The sequence below is a fragment of the Taudactylus pleione genome, unplaced genomic scaffold (assembly GCF_031769625.1).
Source record: "Taudactylus pleione unplaced genomic scaffold, aTauple2 ptg000007l, whole genome shotgun sequence".
In the NCBI taxonomy this organism is placed as follows: Eukaryota; Metazoa; Chordata; class Amphibia; order Anura; family Myobatrachidae; genus Taudactylus; species Taudactylus pleione.
In genome coordinates, this window is record NW_028284410.1 from 1,966,970 (window position 1) to 1,988,406 (window position 21,437).

The 21,437-nt window shown below is 48.0% G+C and overlaps 1 pseudogene; it reads right to left on the reverse strand.

The window, feature by feature from the left end:
* Window positions 1-21,053: 21,053 nt before the first annotated feature.
* LOC148542849 (5S ribosomal RNA) lies at window positions 21,054-21,171 on the reverse strand (annotated as a pseudogene).
* Between the last annotated feature and the right edge of the window lie 266 nt (window positions 21,172-21,437).

The following is a 21,437-nucleotide window of genomic DNA, read 5'->3' on the forward strand; positions in this document are numbered from 1 at the left end:
TTCAGAGGAGATATGTCAGGATGCAAAAATGTATGGGAAGTTGTAAGCTAGGCCATATCCAGGGGCTGGAGTAGCAGAGCAGTGGCTGGATAGAGCCAATGATGACCCTATGAATTTCAACATGGTTACTGTCAACCATCTGGACAGATACCCATGCTGAAAACATTCCTTAGATATTCTGGTCCATGGTGACATGTTAGCATCACACAGTTACAGCAGATTTGTTGGCTGCACACATGCTGAGTAAAATTTTAGGGGTTGATTTCCCGTTCCTGGCTTTTATGGAGGATCATTGGTGGTCCTAAAGCATTCTGTCTCAGGATGGCTATACATATGGCCACAGAAATAAAAGTCAACTACCTGAAGTACCCAGCTTTGCCCGGATTTAAATATTCAAGTTATTAAGTTTTATTATGCTATGTCGTCCAAATACATTTAGTGGAAGGCCCAGAACAGACTCCCTGTGTCAAAGGTCTGCCCAGCACACTCTGCCATGAGGTCCGATCGGGACACCAACCACTGCATTAAGCATCCCAGACCAATTGCTACCCCTCTGTGAAGTTTTCATCCAAATCCATCCAGTGGAAGGCTCAGAGCAGACTTCCCCGGACAAAGTTCTGTCCAGCATCCCCTGGTCAAAGTTCTGCCCAGCATACACCAATGAGAGGTCCCACCAGGACCTCAACCCCCAAGTATGTCTTCTGGGATCCAATGTTACCACTCTGTGAAGTTTTCATCTAAATTATGTGATGCCATCCAAATCCATCCAGTGCAAGGCCCAGAACAGGCTCCCTGGGTCAAAGTTCTGCCCGGTGCTTTCCGCCGTGAGGTCCGACCAGCACCCCAACCATTCCATTAGACATCCCAGATCAATTGCCACCCCTCTGTGAAGTTTTCATCCAGATCCATCCAGTAGAAGGCCCAGAACAGGCTACCCCGGTCAAAGTTCTGTCCAGTGTCCCCGGGTTAAAAATCTGCCCAGCATACACCAAGGGGAGGTCCGACCAGGATCTAACTGGACCACCTCACGTTGGTTTCATCCCAATCAGTGCAAGGGTGTCCAAATGCATAACCAAACAAACAAACCAACCGACCAATGAATTTTATATTTAAGATATATTGAATCTTTGTCATCTGGATGAGTATCCAAAGAGAAGGTTTCCTTTTGGGAAGTACAGATGGTTACCCAACAAACAACCACTCTCTACATATTTGTGTTTTTAAGTATATCTCTGGTACGCATACAACTTGTAAATTTCACATTAATTGTATGAACTAACCTAACACGTGTTGAATGCCTCTGAAAAAGAAAAAAAACACTTTTCAAAGAGTTTTGTTGCTTGCAAGTCATGCCCCATATTAATAGTTTTAGAGGCACAGGTTTGCTTTGGTTCCTTGGTCCAGTATAGTGATGGTCACCTGAGTAGTCATAAAGGCTGCTTTGTCCATGTTAAGACTCTATCTTCCAGTAGAAGAGTGTGCATATGTTTATGCAAGAATGTATGTGATTATGGTGCACATCAGGGGTGTTCAATATGTGGCCCTCCAGGTGCTGTGGAACTATACATCCCAGCATGCTGTGCCACAGTTTTGCTATTAGGGCATGCTAAAACTGTGGCAGGGCATAATGGGATGGGATGTGTAGTTCCAAAGCAGCTGGAGGGCCATACTTGCCGACAATCAGCTCCAGCCTTCCGGGAGGGAGCTGATTGTCGGCTAATAGCTGGGGCGGGGCTGCCATTTTGGGGCAGAGCCAGGGACGGGGCGGCCATTTTGGGTCACACTGGGGGCGGAGCCGCACGATCGCGTCATCGTGACTCCATCCCCTCTTCACAGTGCCAGGATTTTTGGCATTGTGAAGCAGGGGGCGGGGCCACGATGACGCGATTCTGCGCGAATCGCGTCACCGGGCCCCCCGCTGCGGGGATTTCTGTTTTTTTTCAGGGGGGAGGTGAGGAGGGTGTGAGACTTCTGGGAGGCTTGCCTGCCTTTCCGGGGGGCCGGGAGCGGCACCCAAAAATCGTGAGGCTCCCGGCCAAATCGGGAGGGTAGGCAAGCCTGTGGAGGGCCACATGTTGAATACCCCTGGTGTAGATGCTTTGAGGGGTGTTTTTTTATATACAGTTAGTAGAGTACTTTACAGTTGGATTTGTTTACAGATGGTCATGTGACAGTTGTAAGTAGTTCAGGTGAGTGGTTATGTTGAAAAGTGTGCTGCCATTGGGAAATAATGCACAATCATGTGATCTAGTGTGACCCATTGTGTTAGTGGAAATTCTGCCATTATAATATTACACTACTTTACATGGGAACTTTGCCACTCCACCACGCCCAAACTGTTGTCCCTATCTAATTTTTCTCTTCAACTGGCATATCTACATGTTAAGACCTTTATTTTGATACCACAACCATATTTTTATGTTCAGCTGTTTTCTCAAAATAGGTCTCTCAGTAAAAACCCTTATAGAATTACTATATAGGTAGGTGAAAGGACATGGCATGACCTATCATGGAGATGATTTTTGGGCAGTGGCGTAATTACAGGGGGTGCAAGGGGTGCAGTTACTATGGGGTCTGCTGCTAGGGGGGGGCCCGAGTTCCAGCAAGCAAATTGCATTTTTCAATATAAAGTTTATTTAATCCGGCCCTGCTGCACCCGCTGTAGTTAAGCCGGCATACTGCTTTCAAGTCCTGTACTGCTGTGAAGAGCTGCCCAGAGCCACAACAGGAAGCAGTGCAGGAAGGAGATGCAGCTGGAGAGTCTGCTGACAGCATAAAGCAGGTGAGTACAACCCTGTTCCCCGGGCCCCCCTCCCTCCCTCAGTGCGGCCCGAGTCGAGCCTCCCCCGCTTCTGACCGTCAGTCACAGAAGGACACATGCCATCCCGAGCCCCGCTGGAGCGCTGCTGATGCCCCCAGTGCCGGCCAGACTGTCCCGCGTAATACATTGAACTCCCCTCCCTCGGATGATTGAGGGGAGTCAGTGAGATGCTACAGGGGGAGTGAGGTACTACGGGGAAGTGAGAGGTACTAAAAGGGGAGTGAGGTGCTACAGGGGGACTGACGGGTGCTACAGGGGGAGTGAGGTGCTACAGTGGAAGTGATAGGTGCTACAGGGCGAGTGAGGTGGTACAGGGGGAGTGAGGTGCTACGGGGAAGTGAGAGGTGCTAAAGGGGGAGTGAGGTGTTACAGGGGGAGTGAGAGGTGCTAAAGAGGGGGGACTGACAGGTGCTACAGGAGGAGTAACAGGTGCTACAGGGGGAGTAAGGTGTTACAAGGGGAGTGAGGTGCTACGGGGAAGTGAGAGGTGCTAAAGGGGGAGTGAGGTGTTACAGGGGGAGTGACAGGTGCTACAGGGGAAGTGAGAGGTGCTAAAGAGGGGGGGGAGTGACAGGTGCTACAGGGGGAGCGTGGTGTTACAGGGGGAGTGAGGTGCCACGGGGAAGTGAGAGGTGTTAAAGAGGGGGGGGGGAGTGACAGGTGCTACGGGGAAATGAGGTGCTAAAGGAAGAGTGACAGGTGCTACAGGGGGAGTGACAGGTGCTACAGGGGGAGTGAGGTGTTACAGGGGGAGTGAGGTGCTACGGGGAAGTGAGAGGTGCTAAAGGGGGAGTGAGAGGTGCTACAGGGGAAGTGAGAGGTGCTAAAGAGGGGGGGTTGTGACAGGTGCTACAGGGGGAGTGACAGGTGCTACAGGGGAAATGAGGTGCTAAAGGGAGAGTGACAGGTGCTAAAGGGGGAGTGATAGGTGCTACAGGGGAAGTGAGAGGTGCTAAAGGGGGGGGGAGTGACAGGTGCTACAGGGGGAGTGACAGATGCTACAGGGGAAATGAGGTGATAAAAGGGAGAGTGATAGGTGCTACAGGGGGAGTGACAGGTGCTACAGGGGGAGTGAGGTGTTACAGGGGGAGTGAGGTGCTAAAGGGGGAGTGAGGTGTTACAGGGGGAGTGACAGGTGCTACAGGGGAAGTGAGAGGTGCTAAAGAGGGGGGGTTGTGACAGGTGCTACAGGGGGAGTGACAGGTGCTACAGGGGAAATGAGGTGCTAAAGGGAGAGTGACAGGTGCTAAAGGGGAGTGTTGTGCTACGGGGAATTGAGTGGTGCTAAAGGGGGAGTGAGGTGCTAAAGGGAGAGTGACAGGTGCTACAGGGGGAGTGAGGTGTTACAGGGGGAGTGAGGTGCCACGGGGAAGTGAGAGGTGCTAAAGGGGGAGTGAGGTGTTACAGGGGTAGTGACAGGTGCTACAGGGGAAGTGAGATGTGCTAAAGAGGGGGGGGAGTGACAGGTGCTACAGGGGGAGTGACAGGTACTACAGGGGAAGTGAGAGGTGCTAAAGAGGGCGGGGGAGTGACAGGTGCTACAGGGGAAGTGAGAGGTGCTAAAGAGGGGGGGAGTGACAGGTGCTACAGGGGGAGTGACAGGTACTACAGGGGAGGAGAGAGGTGCTAAAGAGGGCGGGGGAGTGACAGGTGCTACAGGGGGAGTGACAGGTGCTACAGGGGGAGTGAGGTGTTACAGGGGGAGTGAGGTGCTACGGGGAAGTGAGAGGTGCTACAGGGGGAGTGACAGGTGCTACAGGGGAAGTGAGAGGTGCTAAAGAGGGGGGGGAGTGATAGGTGCTACAGGGGGAGTGACAGGTGATACGGGGAAATGAGGTGCTAAAGGGAGAGTGACAGGTGCTACAGGGGGAGTGACAGGTGCTACAGGGGGAGTGAGGTGCTATGGGGGAGTGAGGTGCTACAGGGGGAGTGAAAGGTGCTACAGGGGAAGTGAGAGGTTCTAAAGAGGGGGGGAGTGACAGGTGCTACAGGGGGAGTGACAGGTGCTACGGGGAAATGAGGTGCTAAAGGGAGAGTGACAGGTGCTACAGGGGGAGTAACAGGTGCTACGGGGGAGTGACAGGTGCTACGGGGGAGTGACAGGTGCTACGGGGGAGTGACAGGTGCTACGGGGGAGTGACAGGTGCTACAGGGGGAGTCACAGGTGCTGTATTGAAGAGAAAGGGATTGGGGAGAGGCTTCTGCACCAGTGAATAATATTATTATCAGATAGATGGATTTAGAATCCCAATGTCAAGAATAATAAATATACATATTTGTACAAGTCTGGGGCGTGCTGCCAAGGACAAGGTTAGTCATACAAGAAAACAGTGAAAAAGAACAGAAATGTACTTTTTGCTGGCGCACTAACAAGAAAAATTGTAAAATTTAACTTAAGTTCATTTGTACAATTTTTCTTGTTAGTGCGCCAGCAAAAAGGACATTTCTGTTCTTTTTCTCTTTTGTGACAGGTGCTAAAGGGGGAGTGAGGTGTTACAGGGGGAGTGAGGTGTTACGGGGGAGTGAGGTGCTACAGGGGGACTGACGGGTGCTACAGGGGGAGTGAGGTGCTACAGTGGAAGTGATAGGTGCTACAGGGCGAGTGAGGTGGTACACCCCCTGCGTGACGTTATTAGGAGGTGTGCCCGCCTCCAAATAACATCAGTCTGGGTGGAGCCTCACTAGCTGGGATTCCCTCAGCCCCTCTCCTGTCACTGAATGGATGTCGCGTGCATGCGCGCAGCATCCACTCAGAGTCTCTGGGGTCCGGTACCGCCGCGGCGGTTGGGGTCCCCAACCTCCCGATTTGACCACCCGCGGGCCACTTCAGCCCACGGGTGGAACAGCGGGACAATACTGTCACGCTGAAATCGGGATGTTGGGGAGGGGTGCGCCCTCTATGGGTGGCACCCCTGTGCGACCGCACAGGTCAAACACCCCTAGAGCTGGCCCTGGTTGTAGGCAGTAGCTAAGAGATGATGGTATAAGTAAGGGAAGACATATCACATGAGGGAACTGGGCCCTGCTTACATTCTAAAGGGGAGGGGCATGCAGACAGTGGTGACACAGAGGGGAGAGACAGTGAGCGGGGAGCATGGGACAGCGGGTTATGGTGCATACACACGATCAGATTTTTCCTTCAGATATGAACGATAACGATTTAAAAATCGTTCAGTCGTTCATATCTGAAGGAAAATCGTTCATATCTGACATGCCTGAACGATGGACGATCAACGATGCGCGTTCCCGATGGTCAGATAACGATTTCTGACATCTGATGGGTTTGCAGTCAGACTTGGACGATTCCATTCATTTTAATGCAGTCAAAAATCGTTCAATCGTTCAAATCGTTCAAATCGTTCAAAACTTTGTTAAAATCGTTCAAATCGTTCAGATCGTTTAATCGTTCAATCGTTCATCTGACAAATCTGACAAGTCTGACAAATCTGACCGTGTGTACGCTCCATAAGAATGAGAAAGGCTTTGATGAGAGTGGGAGGAAGTAATTAGTTGGGTGGAAAGGAAGCATTCATTTGTGGAGCGAAGTGTGAGGGAGATAAAGTCTGACTGAGATGTAAGTGGGAGAGCAGGGTAGTAGCTAGGGTAGTGCGGCCGGTGCCATCACACAGGGCACCACAGGTCAGGGGGCGCTGTTTGGGCCTGTTAAATTTCTGTTTATTATCATTCTTGCTTGTAGCTTCCTCTTATTTCATCCCCAGCATCTCCTGGCTTCTCCTATCTCTTCCCTGGCCCTTCCCCATGAAGCCATGGCCCTTTTTTGGGTGCATTATGTCCCTTTGAAAAATGAGGGGGGCGCCAATGCTCTTTCTGGCACAGAGCACCAAAAAGTCTAGTTACGGCTCTGTGGGAGAGTATTGGGTCAGGGCTTTGTAAGTAGGGGTGTGCACCGGCCACTTTTCGTGTTTTGTGTTTTGGATCTGGATCTTTCTTTGTGTTTTGGATCTGGATTGGTTTTGCCAAAACCACCCTTCCGTGTTTTGGGTTCTGGGTTTTGTGTTGTGGATCTGTATTTTTTTTTTTAAAAAGCATAAAAACAGCTAAAATCACAGAATTTGTGGGTTTTTCTGCTCCTATGCTATTACTAAACTCAATAACCTTAATTTCCACTCATTTCCTGTCTATTCTGAACACCTCACAATAGTGTTTTTATGTCCAAAAGGTTGCACCGAGGTAGCTGGTTGACTATGCCAAGCGATACGAGTGAGCGGCACAAACACGTGGCCCATCTAGGAGTGGCACAGCAGTGGCAGACAGGATGGCAGTTTGAAAAACTAGGCCCAAAACTGTACATAATGCAAATGCAAAGAAAAAAAAAGAGGTGCACGATGGCCCTCCCACCCACCTTTATGTTGTATAAACAGGACATGCACACTTTAACAAACCAATCATTTCAGCGCAGGGGTGTGCCACACGACTGTGGCTGAAATGATTGGTTCGTTTGGGCCCCTACAAAACAAGCTGGCAATTAATCTGTCCCTGCACAAACTGGCTCTACGGAGGCAAGATGTCGTCCTCATCCTCCTCATCCACCGATTCCTCACCCTCTTCAGTGTTGTTTACATCCTCATCCTCACAGAGTATTAACTCGTCCCCGCTGGAATCCACCACCACAGGTCTCTCTGTACGTTCTGGAGGCTGGTCTCCCTGGAAGAGTTGATAATTAATTTTTATGAACATCATCTTCTCCACATTTTGTGGAAGCAACCTCCTACGCCTTTCGCTGACAAGGTTCCCGGCTGCACTAAACACTCTTTCGGAGTACACACTGGAGGGGGGGCAACTCAGGTAAAATAGAGCCAGTTTGTACAGGGGCCTCCAAATTGCCTCTTTTTCCTGCCAGTACAGGTACGGACTGTCTGACATGCCTACTTGGATGCTGTCACCAATGTAATCCTCCACCATTCTGTCAATGGTGACAGTATCATATGCAGTGACAGTAGACATGTCAGAAATTGTTGCCAGGTCCTTCAGTCCGGACCAGATGTCCAAACTTGGTCCTGCCTGCCCTACATCACCGCCAGCGGGTTGCTTAGGATACCTAAATTTTTTCCTGGCAGCCCCAGTTGCGGGAGAAAATGAAGAAGGAGCTGTTGACGTGTCACGTTCCGCTTCAGCTGACACTGTTTTCACCAGCAGGTCTTTGCACCTCTGCAGGCTTGTGTCGGCCGGAATAAGAGACACCACATATGCTTTAAACCTAGGATCGAAGTGCTTCATCCACAAGTCCCACATGCCAAGCGGAATCGCTCCGTCTCAGCTCCTCCTTCACTTTCTCCAGCTGCTTCTGCAAAAGCCTGATGAGGGGAATGACCTGACTCAAGCTGGCAGTGTCTGAACTGACTTCACGTGTGGCAAGTTCGAAGGGCTGGAGAACCTTGCACAACACGGAAATCATTCTCCACTGCGCTTGAGTCAGGTGCATACCCCCTCCTTTGCCTATGTCATAGGTGGATGTATGGGCTTGAATGGCCTTTTGCTGCTCCTCCATCCTCTGAAGCATATAGAGGGTTGAGTTCCACCGCGTCACAACCTCTTGCTTCAGGTGATGGCGGGGCAGGTTCAAGAGTGTTTGCTGGCGCTCCAGTCTTCGGCACGCAGTCGCTGAATGGCGAAAGTGGCCAGAAATTTTTCGGGCCACCCAAAGCGTCTCCTGCACGCCCCTGTCGCTTTTCAGAAAATTCTGCACCACCAAGTTTATTGTGTGAGCAAAACATGGGACGTGCTGGAATTTGCCCAGATGTAATGCCCGCACAATATTATTAGCGTTGTCAGATATCACAAATCCCCAGGAGAGTCTAAGCGGGGTAAGCCACTGGGCGGTGATTTCCCTCAGCTTCTCTAAGAGGTTGTCGGCGGTGTGCCTCTTACTGAAACCAGTGATACACAGCGTAGCCTGCCTTGGAACGAGCTGGTGTTTCTGAGATGCTGCTACTGGTGACGCTGCTGCTGTTGCTGCATAAGGTGATACATCTACCCAGTGGGCTGTCACAGTCATATAGTCCTTAGTCTGCCCTGTTCCACTTGTCCACATGTCCGTGGTTAAGTGGACATTGGGAACAACGGCATTTTTCAGGACACTGAGGACACTTTTTCTGACGTTTCTGTACAGTCTCGGTATCGCCTGCCTAGTGAAGTGGAATCTAGACGGGGTTTGGAACCGGGGACACACTATCTCCATCAATTGTCTAAATCCCACTGCACTAATGGCGGATACCGGACGCACGTCTAACACCAACATAGCAGTCAAGGCCTCAGTTTTGCTTCAGGATGACTGCTGTCGTACTTCATCCTCCTCGCTAAGGACTGTTGGAGGGTCAATTGTTTAGTAAAAGTAGTGGTGTTCCTACTTCCTCTCTGGGATGATGAACGACTCCCAGCAGCAGCAACGGCAGCAGGAGGCGTAGCAATGCAGGATCCTCCGGAGGAATCCCGGATAGGAGAGTCAGTCATGCCACTGACATGGCCTGCAGGACTACTTCCGATCCTGACTAAGGAGGAAATTGACGAGGAGGGAGTTGACGGTGTGGTTTGCAGGTGCTTGGATACAACAGGACAACAGGATTTAGGTGTCCCTGGACTGCATACGGTCTTCGCCAAAGTTTCTGAACTTGACAGTAACTTTTTATGAACGCACTGCAGGTGCTGTATAAGGGAGGATGTTCCTAGGTGGTTAACGTCCCTACCCCTACTTATTTCACCTTTACATATGGTACATATGGCAAGACAGTTGTTGCCCAGATTTGGATAGAAATATTGCAAGACCAAAGAGGTGGAATGTTTGGTCTTCTGCCCAGGCATGACCGTGATGGGCTTTTTCATCCCACGGACAACAACTGTCTCCTCCAGAGCCTGATTTAAACAAACCACATCACCATCAGAATCCTCCTCGCCAACTTCCTCCTCAGCGCCAGCTACACCAGTATCCTCATCCTGTTGTACTTCAACAGTGACATCTTCAATTTGCATATCAGCAAGTGGACTGTGGGTGCTCCTTTCAGCACTTGCAGGGGGCGTGCAAATGGTGGAAAGAGCCACCTCTTCCCGTCCAGTGCTGGGAAGGTCAGGCATCGCAACCACCACCACACTTGGACTCTCCTTGGGGATTTGTGATATCTTCTTAGAACGCACAGTTCTTCGCTGTGCTTTTGCCAGCTTAACTCGTTTGATTTTTTTAGTGGGAGGAGGGCTTCCATCGTCATGTGAAGCTGAACCACTAGTCATGAACATAGGGAAAGACCTTAGCCATTCCTTGCCACTCCGTGTCGTAAATGGCATATTGGCAAGTTTACGTTTCTCTTCAGATGATTTAAATGTTTTTTTCAAGGTCATTTTCCTGAAATTTGTCATTTGGGATTGTATGTGCCCTCTACTATGACATTGGGCATCGGCCTTGGCAGACGACGTTGATGGCATGTTATCGTCTATGTCATGACTAGTGGCAGCAGCTTCAGCACTAGGAGGAAGTGGTTCTTGATCTTTCCCTATTTTATTTTTATCGGAGAAAGTTTGGTCCTCCATTTATGTTATATTGATATATACGTGCGGCTAAGGCGCACACAAACACAGACATTTTTTTTTTATTTTTGTTAGAGACTAGTGCACTTTGTGGGTTACACCACCCTTTAAGAAATAAGCCAGCCAGCCCTTTACTTATGGGACACAGGCGCACGCTTGGCGCTGCTCCTTTGTTGATGCACGTGCGGCTACAGCCCCCACAATTCACAAACACAGAAAATATTTTGTTTGGAGTGCCCTTTGGGGGTTACAGCACCCTTTAACGGACAAGCCAGCTGGCCTTTTACTTATGGGACACAGGCGCACGCTTGGCGCTGCTCCTTTGTTGATGCACGTACAGCCACAGTGCACACAATTCACAAACACAGAAATTTTTTTTTTATTTTGTTTGGAGTGCCCTTTGGGCGTTACAGCACCCTTTAGCGGTCAATCCAGCTGGCCCTTTATTTATGGGACAGAGGCGCACGCTTGGCACTACTTTGTTGATGCACATGCGGCTACTGCGCACACAATTCACAAACACAAAAAAATATATATTTTTATTTTGTTTGGAGTGTCCTTTGGGGGTTACAGCACCCTTTAACGGACAAGCAAGCTGGCCTTTTACTAATGGGACACAGGCGCACGCTTGGCGCTGCTCCTTTGTTGATGCACGTGCAGCCACAGTGCACACAATTCACAAACACACAAAAATATATTTTTTTATTTTGTTTGGAGTGCCCTTTGGGGGTTACAGCACCCTTTAATGGACAAGCCAGCCGGCCTTTTACTTATGGGACACAGGCGCACGCTTGGCGCTGCTCCTTTGTTGATGCACGTGCAGCCACAGTGCACACAATTCACAAACACAGAATTTTTTTTTTAATTTTGTTTGGAGTGCCCTTTGGGGGTTACAGCACCCTTTAGCGGTCAATCCAGCCGGCCCTTTATTTATGGGACACAGGCGCACGCTTGGTACTACTTTGTTGATGCACGTGCGGCTACTGCGCACACAATTCACAAACACAAAAAAATATATTTTGCCCTTTGGGGGTTACAGCACCCTTTAGAGGTCAATCCAGCCGGCCCTTTATTTATGGGACACAGGCGCACGCTTGGCACTACTTTGTTGATGCACACCAAAAAATATATTTTTTCATTTTGTTTGGAGTGCCCTTTGGGGGTTACAGCACCCTTTAGTGGTCAAGCCAGCCGGCCCTTTACCTATGGGACACAGGCGCATGCTTGGCGCTGCTCCTTTGTTGATGCACGTGCAGCCACAGTGCACACAATTCACAAACACACAAAAATATATTTTTTTATTTTGTTTGGAGTGCCCTTTGGGGGTTACAGCACCCTTTAATGGACAAGCCAGCCGGCCTTTTACTTATGGGACACAGGCGCACGCTTGGCGCTGCTCCTTTGTTGATGCACGTGCAGCCACAGTGCACACAATTCACAAACACAGAATTTTTTTTTTAATTTTGTTTGGAGTGCCCTTTGGGGGTTACAGCACCCTTTAGCGGTCAATCCAGCCGGCCCTTTATTTATGGGACACAGGCGCACGCTTGGTACTACTTTGTTGATGCACGTGCGGCTACTGCGCACACAATTCACAAACACAAAAAAATATATTTTGCCCTTTGGGGGTTACAGCACCCTTTAGAGGTCAATCCAGCCGGCCCTTTATTTATGGGACACAGGCGCACGCTTGGCACTACTTTGTTGATGCACACCAAAAAATATATTTTTTCATTTTGTTTGGAGTGCCCTTTGGGGGTTACAGCACCCTTTAGTGGTCAAGCCAGCCGGCCCTTTACCTATGGGACACAGGCGCATGCTTGGCGCTGCTCCTTTGTTGATGCACGTGCAGCCACAGTGCACACAATTCACAAACACAGAAAAAATATATATTTTTTGCACTTGGGGGGAGCACCCCTGATGGACAGAGCACCCCCTGGACAACACTACAGAACCCCTTTAGGACTGGGACACTGCACAGGACTTTGGAGTGGACACAGCCCCTATGGACAACTGACTGCACAACACAGTCCAGCCAGCCCCTATAGACTTTGAAGGAGTGGACACAGCCCCTATGGACAACAGCAGCACAGCGCAGCACACCACAGCACACCACAGCACAACACTACACTGCACTACACTACGCTACACAGCCCAACCAGCCCTAACTCCCACCCTCCCGCTTCACTGTCCACAGCCGACTGAGAAAATGGCGCCGACGCGGGTACCTTATATAGGATCCAAAACCCGCGAGACCCGGAAGGCGGGATGATGACGTTTTGCCTCGATTTCAGATCCGAGTCAGGCGGGAAAAGTCGAGCCTAACTCGGATCGGCCTCGGGGTGGCTCGGGGGGGGTGAGTGAGGAGTTTTAATTGGATTCTGAAGGTGAAGGGGAGCCAGTATAGGGCTTGCAGAAGAGGGAAGGCAGATGTAGTATGTTTGGAGAGGAAGATGAGCTGGGCAGCAGCATTGAGGACAGATTGGAGTGAATGGAGGTTGGAGTCAGTGAGGCCAGATAACAGTAGGTCACAGTAGTACAGTCAGGAGATGAACTGTGAGTGGATGAGGGTCTTTTTCAGGGAGCAAGTAATGAGTTGAGAATAGGTGTTCTTCAGCAATGGATGTAAATTAAACCTTGAAAGTTGATGCAAACATTTCCTACATGTATCACAACTTCTGTTGATTAATTGATTACAAACCTCATGTCTGTATAAAAGCAGTGTTGGAACTAGAGATGAGCGGTTCGGATTCTGTGGAATCCGAACCGCTCCGAACATTGGGGATCCGAGTCCACCCGAACCCTGTTCGGGTGTTCACCGCCTGACTCGGATCCCCGTTCGGGGCCGAATGGCGGCCGCCTGATGTCGGATTCTCACTAGAGAATCCGACATCAGGGCTCCTATTGTGTAGGACAGAGCGCAGTGATAGCGCTCTGCCCTACACAGACACAGACACACAGCCGCCAGCGGCAGCTGTGTGTTTGTCACAGCAGCCAATGAGAGTCACACAGACTCTCATTGGCTGCTGTACGGAGGGAGCCGGCTGGAGCTCACACATGAGCTCCGTCTTCCGGCTCCCTCCGCAGCGTGTGACAGCAGAGCGGACGGCGCGGGAGCGGGGATACAGGTAAGTTTTATTTATTTATTTATTTTACTTGTCAAATGTCCGGAGGCGCTACTGGGGGGGTCTGCTACTGGGGGGGGCCTGCTACTGGGGGGGGCTATACTACTGGGGGGGTCTGCTACTGGGGGGGCTATACTACTGGGGGGGTCTGCTACTGGGGGTCCATACTATTGAGGGGCCTGCTACTGGGGGGGGGTCTGCTACTGGGGGGGGGTCTGCTACTGGGCGTCCATACTACTGAGGGGCCCTCTACTGGGGGGGGCTATACTACTGGGGGGGTCTGCTACTGGGGGGGTCTGCTACTGGGGAGGCCATACTACTGAGGGGCCATACTACTGGGGGGGGCTTACTACTACTGGGGGGGATACTACTGGGGGGGCTTACTACTATGGGGGGGCCATACTACAGGGGGGGCTACTACTGGGGCAGCCTACTACTGAGGGGGGCCTGCTACTGGGGGCAGCCTACTACTGGGGGGGGCATACTACTGGGGGGGCCATACTACTGGGGGGCATACTACTGGGGGGGCCTGCTAAAGGGGGGCATACTACTGGGTGGCATGCTAATGGGGGGCATACTACTGGGGGGGCCTGCTAATGGGGGGCATACTACTGGGGGGCATTCTACTGGGGGCACTGCATAGGGGACCCTACTACTAAGGGGACTGCATAGGGGGCACCACTGCTGGGGGCATTGTGTAAAGAACACCGCTACTGTGGGCATTGTGTAAAAGGGGCACTACTGTGGGCATTGTGTAAAAGGGTCACTACTGTGGGCATTGTGTAAAAGGGGCACTACTGTGTGTCATAACATAAATAAGAGACACTACTTTATGGTGTAATGTGAATCAGGCCCTATGTGCGGTGTAATGTGAATAAGATTGTGCACTGTGACTCCTTGGGCCGTAGCCCACTATGTAAACAAGTACTGTGACTCTGCTGGCCGTACCCCACTGGGTGGGTGCACTACTTTTCATTTCTGCCACTGCTGTGTGGCAATGTGTCATAGATGTACTTTATACTGTGGTGTCTGTGTCGTTGTGCTGCTGCTCTGTCGCTTAGGAACCAGTCAGCTCACTGCAACCTTTGGCCAATAATGTTGAAAACAATATTATGAGCTGTTATATGGTCTAAATTGACTGGAAATTAATGTTATTGAGGTTAATAATACTCTAGGAAGAAAAAAAAGACCAATTTATGTGATTTTAGCTTTTTTTGTCAATTTTTGTAAAAAAATCCAAATCCAAATCCAAAGCCAGTCACCGCAGTTTGGCAAATCCAAATCCAAATCCAAAGCCGGACGACGAATTAGAACCAAATCCAAATCCGGCAAAAATGGTCCGGCGCACATCCCTAGTTGGAACATACAGTTATTACGCCCACTGAAGATTTATTTAGCAAAATACTAATGCAGTGCTGTATTGTCCTATCATTATGTTGAGAAAAAGGCAATTAACAACGGAAAACAGACAGACTATTATAACCTTTAAAAATGTAGGTATTTCCTTTAGACAAATTTCAAATAAAGCCAATGGGCCTGATTAAGACCCGTTCGCAAGCAGCCGCTCGCTCGTTCCTGGCTGATGTTATGCAATTGCGCATGCGTATGCATCGCAGTGCGCGAACTAGTCCGATCGATCGGGAAACACTCGCTCGCCCAGCAAAGACAGCCCAGTGGAATGAGTAACAGGAGAGGCCGTTTGTGGGTGGTAACAGGGGGAGTGGAGGTGCGAACGCAGGCATGCCTGAGTGTTTCAACGCCGTTTCAGAGGTGTACATCATTAACCGGCAGCGTCATAGTACACGTTACCTGGTTGAATTATACACTGAAGTGCTCGTAGTGCTTGCGGTAGGGTACAGTCAACCGCAAGCCCTGCTGATGGTTGTATACACTTCCTGGAGATGACGTACGCTAGTGGGCGGCTAAAGACAGACTGGTGGGCATCTGCATACACAAAGTGATCGCACGCCAAGACATAGTGGGCATGCTTATGCCTTGCCGTGCGATCGTCTGCCTTGACGTCACTTAGCTGAATTTGCATACGCTGGGAGCGAGCGACCACATCTAGTGAGCGGGTCTGAATCAGGCCCAATGTGTCAGTGAGTGCATTTCCTAAAAGGCCGTTGGAAACTGGAAGAACCTCTGACAAGAAGAGGACTGGCAGACCCAAAGCCACAACAAAATCAGTTTCTGAGAGTCAATAGCTCAAGTGACATACGCTTCACAGTACAGCAGTGTCAAGCACAGCTTAACATTGGTTGAAGTAATACAAAAAAAAGGAAATTGTCTTATGATGCAGAGGTAATAAAATGTTATTAGATACTGTAAAAAATAATAATGAACACAGCAAAATATTTTTAAAAATAAAGATATAAAAAAAATGTACAGAAAGTTGGACTGATATTTTATCTGATAGCCGAACACACAATGACAGTCAAAATAACCCTAATAAACTCTACAATTAACATGAAGTATAAGGGAGGTTCTTAGTACATTGGCCAAAGATGTTTGTTCATCCACCGCGTCAGGGAGAATCCCATCAGATGGGTTCCTAACATTCCTAATACTAACACATTATGTCAATTTATCTAGGACTTACCTGTAATAGTTCCCATTCTAATATGTAGACAGCAATGTACGAACCTGTGCTGATTATGCATTCTAATATGTAGACATTGCTATCTACATATTAGAATGGGCTCTATTATAGGTAAGTCCTGGATAAATTTACATAATGCGTTAGTATTAGGAATGTTAGGGGTTCACCTTGACGCGTGGAATGGACAAACATCTTTGTACTAAGTATCTCACGTATACTCCATGTTAATTGTAGAGTTTATCAGGATTGTTTTGACTATTATTGTTCTTAGTACTTAGCATGTGCACCTGTATTCTTTGTTCCATGCAGGGTTAAAAGGTCGACAGGTAATTAGGTATATAGTGTTAAAGGTTCAACATTTAAATGGTCGACACAAAAAGCTTGACACATTGTTTTCATAATTTTTAGGATTAAGCTAAAATGACAGAAAAATCATGTCGACTATTTGACTGTTAACCTATTAATCCTGTTGACCTTATAACCCTGGAAAAAATGGAATTGGATCAGAGCACCTGTGGTGCCATACCGTGCAATATAATATAAAGTGCAAGTGCTACTAGTGCATATAGTGTATGCACTTATCACAAAAGAACTCTGTCAGAAAGATAACTTAACATACATGGTAATAGGCCTAAAAAGAGACAATTATAGTAGAAAATATAAATATGTTTAATAGAGTGTAAAATTGACATATATATAAGATAAACAATATAAAAACAAGTAACAAAATCAGACAAAAAATAATAAAAACATGAGTAAAAGCATACAGATAAAATCTGGAATGTAAATAGATGTCTTATCTTATTTTTAGAGTAGAAGATTGGTGAGGTACAGGCAATCCAACGCGTTTCGTCTCCTATTGGACTTCTTCAAAGGGATCCCCTTGAAGGGTGAACAACAGGACCTGTAGTAGCGGTGTATATGAAGATACAAACAACTTGTCTGTTGTAAACTGCTGTAAGAAAAATAAAGCCCACTCTACCTTGCAAGTCTGCCAGTGTTTGTGCTCTTTCTAGCCAGAGTGCTTCACACTACCGATATCATATAAAAAATTCTTCTTGGGAATTAGTACATTTTTGCAACAGTCGGGTGCAATTTGTCCGGATTATATAACTACCAAGCACATATGTTTTATTAACAAAAGGTCTACCCGTTTATACACTGAGGACTTATCACACAACCTGAGGGATTCAAAAGTTGTATTTAATCTGTCCGGACTAAAGCACTACAATTACAACGGTATGCAGTCGGGATGCCGACGGTCTAATCCCGACCGTCGGCATCCCGACTGTCTAATCCCGGCAAGTGTCTAATGACAGGCGTTGAAATCCTGATGCCTGTCATTAGACTTACGCCGGGAGCCTGACACCAGGCTTATCAATCAAAGGTAAGCCGGGCACGGACATAGCCGTTGAATATGCAAAAGGTTGGGTCCTCAGTTCCTGACACCAACTGTCAAACATGGAGGTGGTCTACTGCTCTTTTCCAGGATTTAGTATTGGCCACTTTCTCAGAGTTACTGGCACCCTGAACAATATGGCTGCATTTGCAGTGCCATACATAACCTCTGGTCAATGCGTAGTTGGTCATGGCTCATCTTACAAAAAATAGTGACCCAAAACTTACCTCCAGGCTATGTCAGATCTACCTTCCAGGAAAAGAACAAGACTGTGAGCTTGAAATCATGGAATCGTCAGCACAGTCTCCAGACTTAAATCTCATCAAGCTGGTTTGGGATGGACTGCATAGAAGGGTAATAGCAAAGCAACCTATAAGGGCTACACATTTGTGGGAACTTTTGAAACAATGTTGATTTCCATTGTAGAAAGAATGACACGAGTGTGTTTTGCAGTAATACATGCAAAAGGGGACTACTTTGATAAGTCAATAATTTAGATTAGATGTTGTTAAACAAAATGATTCTATGATTTATTTTTTAATCTCTGATTGTTTATATGCTCCATGCTTTCAGTTCAGCGTACACTGAGACATTAAACTGTGTAAATTTCACTAAAAACTGGACAAATGGGGGTGTTCTAAAGCTTTTAACCATAATGTGTACTATATTAGAGAGAGAGAGAGAAAGTCCATGAATACCGCACATATAGCAAAGACAGCATATTCAGGCTTAATGCACCTTTTTCAAGGGCTCTTTAACAAACATCACACCTACTGCCTTAAAAAGGTACTGTGGAATGTGTCAAATAACATTTGATACAGTGATTGCTCACCTGCGTGGCAGCGGGTTAACCCATTCGGATGTCAGTCTTCAGCAGCTCACCATAATCAGGACAAACATGCGACGCAATGCATCAACATGAAGTCTACCGGAAATTAAGCATTAGTATTATGTGTGCCATTCAGTGGAGCCAATCGGAAATCACCTAAGTAATGACAAGGCTCTGGAAGTTCCTATACGCCATCATCAAGGTACAAAATATAAACAAACAAAAATAAACTTATAGGGCTCGATCTAATTAGGAGCTATAAGCAAAAATATGCGATTCCAGGGTGAGATTGGGCCGAGAGGGGGAGAGAATTGCATGCCGTAGCAATGGCAACTCACCCCCTTCTCGCCTTATTGGATCGTGCCCATAAACTCATAATAATCTAACTAGAAACATCAATATAAGATGCTCAGAAAGACAAAATCCGCCTCTTGCCACACTAGAAAAATAAATAATAGCTATTTATAAAAAAATATACTGTAGAGATACTGCTGGTCAGAAGCACATCCCACAAATCCCATTTAGATGGTAAGCACTTTGATTAAAAACAATGTTAATAACACAAACAAAAAATGTACACATAGGGCCTGATTCAGACCCACTCGCGAGCGGCTGTCCGCTCGCAAGTGGGTCGATGGTCTGCACTGAGCATGCGCACGACGGAGGGAGCTCCGTCGTGCGCATGCGCCAGACACGACGAGCGAAGGACTTTCCTTCGCTCGTTGTGTCCGATCAAAGGGGGCGTGCTGTCAATGTTGATTGACAGCACGCCCCCTTTGGTGGGCGTGCCGGGGGCATGCCTCCCTGACGGGGGCGTTCCCACGGGAACGCCTCCCGTCAGAAGCCGGCCCACTGACATCACTAGTGATGTCAGTGGGAGTGATTTTGGCTCTGATAGAGCCAAAATCACTCCGGAGCTTGCGGTTGAAAACCTCAACCGCAGGCTCCGGCTCGCAAATTCGATGGTCGCGATGGTCACGACCATCGCGGCCATCAAAATGCACGCTCGTATAGCCTGTGGGTGGTGACCCACAGCTATACGAGCGTCCAGGAGGACGCTCCATGAAAATGGAGCCCGGCCCTCATGCAGAGCGTGCGCTCTGCTCAGAGCGTACGGCTCTGAATGAGGGCCATAGATTACAGGGCATAGGGACAAGGCTTTTCAGCATCAGCATGGAAAGGCATGTTGCTGAACATTGTCACCCCTATGTCTCCGTAATCACAGCAGGCAACAAAATAAAAAGTAAGTAAATCCACTTAGACGATTCCAAATGAGTACTTTAGATCAGTGGTCAGGGAACAGGGGTAAATTACCCCACATGGGGTAAAAATTAAATTCCTGCGGGTAATGGACGGACAGCCGGGCATGCATATGAATCATTCTATAATATAGAATGATTCATATGCATGCCTGGCTGTGCCGCAGGGAGGCTCTAAGCCGGACGCCCGCTGAGATGTTATTACCAGCGGGCGCCCGGCTCCTTCCCTGCAGCACCGCGTTAGCCGGAGGCTGGAGTTCTCCTCTGAACTCCAGCTTCCGTCTCTCTCCATGCGCACTATGGGAGCGACGTCATGACGTCTCAACCATAGTTCTGAGGAGCAGCCGGGCAGACAGGACGGCGGCGGATGCAGGAGCGGGAATTAAGGTGTTTTTTTTTTTTTTGTACAAGCGGCACTACAGGGGCATTATATGGGGGCACTACTACAGGGGCATTATATGGGGGCACTACTACAGGGGCACTACCAGGGCCGTAGCTAGGGTAGTGCGGCCGGTGCCATCGCACAGGGCACCACAAAGTAGGGGGCGCAGTTTGGGCCTGTCAAATTTCTGTTTATTATCATTCTTGCTTGTAGCTTCCTCTTATTTCATCCCCAGCATCTCCTGGCCTCTCCTATCTCTTCCCTGGCCCTTCCCCATGAAGCCATGGCCCTTTTTTGGGTGCATTATGTCCCTTTGAAAAATGAGGGGGGCGCCAAAGCTCTTTCTGGCACAGGGCACCAAAAAGTCTAGTTACGGCTCTGGGCACTACTACAGGGGCATTATATGGGGCACTACTACAGGGGCATAACTATGGGGGTACTACTACAGGGGCATTATATGGGGGCACTACTATATGATTTTCTTCCTTTCAAATCAAGGGGGTAACGTTGGCGTATCTAAATATATTTTGGGGTAAAAGGTAAAAAAACTTCCTGACCCCTGCTTTAGATAATCATCGTTGCCCTAGATGCCACCAAGAGGAAGAGGATACCTATCATTGCCTTTGGGCTTGTCCCTTTGTTCAGCACTTTTGGCATCTTATCCGCAGGTATGCAGAGGCGAAGCTTGTCAATTTTGTCCCTTTTGGTCTGGAGTGGGAAATCGGGGATTTTTGATCCAAGTCTGCGTATGACTTTGGAGAGTAAAAATCTTGTTAGCTTTAAGTGCAGCCAGCAAGAAAACAATATTGAGAAAAGTAGGGCTATTATCTGGGGCACTCTAAAATAAATTATTGTTAATTAAAACATAACTTTTATTAATAGCAATATAATAGTAAGGTACCATATAGTTTAATCAAAAATTCAGATGGTATACATCCATCATAAAGAACAGATTTCATAAAACAATGAAATCTAAAGGCGAATTTTTTAAAAATATTACACAATCAGAAAGTGATATATTTGATTGATAATATATACAGAAAAAACTCTCCTATGTCTATATTGTTTGGCCATGTGCAAAAATACTCCCAATGGTATATTTTACACTACAGCACCTGGTATTCCCTGGAGGTCACCCTTCCAGGTACTAACCAGGCCAAATACAGTTTAGCTTCCAAGATCAGACGAGATTGGGCAATCAAGTAATGTATGGCTGTAGGTCTAGTAGGGAAAATTGCACAGTTCCTAGGTCAAAACAATATATATGTAGGACTAGTAGCATCTGTAGTCCATTTTTTTGATGATTAGCAATTTCCAAAAAAAGAATGCACAAGCAAACTTTATTGTTCCACGTATCATAATATATCAAATCATATCATAAATTCAATACACGAGTAATATCGTATACTACTGTACTCATTTATTTGATAAGGAGACAGATCATATATATTATTCATTCATAAAGGCTACATGAAGAACATATTGAG